Source organism: Chinchilla lanigera, unplaced genomic scaffold (assembly GCF_000276665.1).
Source record: "Chinchilla lanigera isolate Chin_1 unplaced genomic scaffold, ChiLan1.0 scaffold00102, whole genome shotgun sequence".
Classification (NCBI taxonomy): domain Eukaryota; kingdom Metazoa; phylum Chordata; class Mammalia; order Rodentia; family Chinchillidae; genus Chinchilla; species Chinchilla lanigera.
This window is the reverse complement of record NW_004955503.1, coordinates 5426123-5430124: the sequence shown is the minus strand read 5'-3', so window position 1 is coordinate 5430124 and position 4002 is coordinate 5426123.

Sequence of the window (4002 nt, the reverse complement as noted above, 5' to 3'; positions counted from 1 at the left end):
AGGAATAAGCATGGTGCTAGGTGTAGGAGGCCCAGCTGGGGATTGTTGCCAGCAGCATAAGAGGCAGAACTGGAGAAGAAGAGAGGCTGTTGGGAGCAGAGAAAGGCTGTTTGGAGCTGGTAGAAGCTGTAAGGAGCTATTGTTTCTGTTGAAGGAGCTTGTCATTCTGGCTTTCCTGATGAACTTGGCTTTTTTCATCTTTCAAGGAGCTTGGGACCTTGTTGGTACTAATATCCTCGGTTCACTTTGGTGGAGCTCTGCTCCTCACTTTGAGTATCGCTTCCTGACTCTGGAGGGGAAGATGGTGCACTGCCAGTCTTCTGGAGAAGCTTGCTGCATTGGCGTTTCTGATGGGAGCTCAGCTGTCTTCACCATCGGAGGAGATCAGGACCTCAGTGTTGCTGAGGATGGCTGTGGTACTCTTCAGGGGAGCTCTGGTTCTTTGCACGTTGCTTCCTGGCTCCAGTGCAGATCCCTCAGCCTGCTAACACAGATCCTTTATCCTGTTGGTATGGATTTACTAGACTCCACCACTGACATTTGGGCCTTCCCAGTGCAGATCCATGAAACAGGCCTGCATGAGACATTGGTATGGGCTCTAGGCCTCCAGCTGAACTTGTGGGATGCACTGTTATGAGCTCTAAGTCTTCAGCAGGACATTTCCGTGGGATGAAGACCCTTGGCTGGTTTCGTTGGTCTTAGAGTGTGGGCAGATTTCAGCACTCTTTTATATAGCATTCTTTGGGTGATTATTATAAATAATCTTATAAAATATGTGTCCTGTATTATATTGTTCCCTTGCAAAATAACCCCCAAATCAATACACTATCCAATACTATTGTGGATATTATATAGGATTAGAAACAGACCTTAGATAAATACCAAGAATGAAACTAAAAAAGCATGAAATTTAGGTAATTCTAAAGTGCCAAATTTAATTAAATAACTTTGGCAAATTGGAAGAATGTAAAATGTAAGATTGGCAAAACTGGTGGAAATTACAGAAAGATTCTGTACTATTTTTGCAATTGTGTGTACATTTCATATTATTGAAATTAAAACTATTACTTTAAAAACGTATGTAAAACCTGCCAAATTGCCCAAAATACTGTCATTTGTCCTTCCTCTCAACTCTACTCTCTCCATCATACACACACACACACACAAAAACCATGAACACACACATCACTTTTGAATAATTTGGCAGTTTATAATCATTGACATACTACTAAAACTCAAAAATTTTATGAAAGTATCAAATCAGGTATTTTATTATTTAACCAAAATAAGTTATTGCCTACCTCCACTTTAAAAGATTTTAATAAGCTCTTTGGTGAAATGTAACACTTAGATACCTTATGATACCTTATTTAAGGTATCATAAAGAAAAAAATTATGTGCACAAATGATGATCAAATGCACTATAATTTATGGGTCATGACAGTTTGAACAAAGTTTTTGTAGTGATAATTAAGATGCAAAATAAAATTAAACAGGATAGTATCCCATAAGTTAGCTTTTTGATAGCTGTGTTGCTTTGAAACTTTATGTATTAATGGGTATTGGATATTTCTGTGAAAAGCTAGAAATCTTATGGAAAATGTATAATAGAATGAAATTTGGAAATCAGTCTTTTCTTTTTACTATTTGAAGGTACTGAGAAGAGGCCATTGCCTATTTTTAGTAAAATTATATGTAAAGTATGCAACAAGTGTGCAGTGAACTGATTACTAAGGCTAACCAATTCACATATTAATCTCTTCACAATTACAATTTCTGTATAGTGAGAGCACACAATGTTTCATTTAACAACATTCAAATATATACCACAGAATTAATAGAGTCACCATATTCAGATCTCTAGAACACATTTTTCCTACATAAATGAAACTTTGCATTCTCTAACATCTCATTTTTTCATCCCCTCACACTTCTTCCAGCTACTATTCCACATTTTAAAATTTCACATAAAAGTGAGTTTATGAAGCTTTTTTGTCGTCACGAAGCACTGTGCTTTCCAAGTTTACTCATGTTCATACAAATGCAGGACTTCTTATTTTTAAAGCTAAGTATACTCCTCTGCACAAAGAACTAATTCTTTCTTTGATCCTTTGATGATGCCACTTGAGTTTTTTCCATAACTTTCTTATTTTGAATGATAATGTACTGGACATAGAAGTAAAAGTGTCTCTTTGAGGTACTTATTTCAATTCCTTTAGACATATCAAAGAAGATTGTTAGATCATATTGAACTATTTTGAATGAAATCAAGAATCTGATTTAAAAGAGCATCATAAATAATAAATTACTTAGGAAAAAATTAATCAAGGAGGAGAAAGAACTATACACTAAAGAATACAAAACAATGATGAAAATTTAAAGAACAGACAAATAAATAGAAAGATGTACACTATACCTATATTGCAATAATTAATATTGTTACAGTATCCATTCCAATCTAAGCAAACTGCATCAGTGCAACCTCTCCCAAAATTTGTTTTTTTTTTTTTTTTTTGGTTTTTCTCCGGTACCAGGAACCGAATTCACAACCTTGTGCTTGCCAGGCAGGCGCTTTTGCTGCTGAGCTAAATCCCCAGCCCCCCAAAATTTGAATGGTAAATTTTTTCGGAAATAGAAGGAAATCCTAAAATCTGAACAGAGTCACAAAAGACGTTGCTCCTTAACACAAGGCTGAGACAGAATAAAGATCAAGAAATATTACATTACCAGATATTAATTTATACAATAAAGCTAGATACCAACTCAGTATAGCGTGGTATAAAATCAAACACATAAAAAATACAATAAGAAAACTCAAATTAATCTATGCATATATTAACAAACAAGAATTCAGAATGGAGAAAGGATAATATTTTCCATAAATCATTTTGAGAAAATTGGATGTCTTCACATAAAAATAAAAGAATGACCTTACCTTACATTACACAGGAAAAGCTATTGAAAGTGGGTTAAAGACTGAAGTATAAGTCCTAAAACCATAAAACATTTCATTTTATTTTATTTTTTTCTGATACCGGGAATCAAACTTACAACCTCACGTTTGGTAGGCAGGCACTGTGCCGCTGAGCTAAATCCCCAGCAGCTATAAAACATTTTAGAAGAAATTATGGAGGAAAAGCTAGTTGATGTTGATTTCGGAGACTTTTTTCTGTATCTGATACAAAATGAATAAGCAAAAAAGTGTGTCAAAATGCATCAAATTAAAAATGCTCTGCACAACGAAGTATGCAATCAATAAAAGTTTAATAAAATCCAAAATTGAGAGAAAATATTTGTGAACCATATATCTGATAAAAGATTAATATAATACATATATAAAAATCTCACAAAATGTAGAGTGACACGTAATATATACTAAACTTAATAACTTTCAAATAAGTAAATGTCTCAAATACATGTTTTTTACTGAGCTTAAAGTTTCTTATTTGTATAAAGATATCAATTTTGTCCAATTTGGATAAGCAGGCAGCTGCATTTTTCCTTATTTTCTGTTAGCTTTTTAAAACAAATGTTTCCTTGTAAAATTTTATGGTAGTATGTTTTTAAAACTTAGTGATTTTTAATGATTACATTCAGCTTAGGGGTTTAATATATATAAACACCATGTATTGATCACTTTTTTCAAGGAAGACATACAAGTGGCCAACAGGTGTATGAGAAACTGTTCTACATTGCTTTTTTTTTTTTTTTTTCTGGTTTTTCTCTGGTACCGGGAACCGAACTCACGACCTTGCGCTTGCCAGGCAGGCGCTTTTGCCGCTGAGCTAAATCCCCAGCCCCTACATTGCTAATCATGAGGAAAATTCAAATCAATATGATAATGACCTATCATTTCATTCCAACTTGAATGAAGTTTACCAAGAAGAGAAATATTAGCAAAAATGTGGAGAAAAGAAAGTATACCTCTGAGTGAAAATAAACATGTAGAGTCATAAAAAAAATTAGAACCAGCAATCCCGTTCTTTGGTATATGTTCAAAAT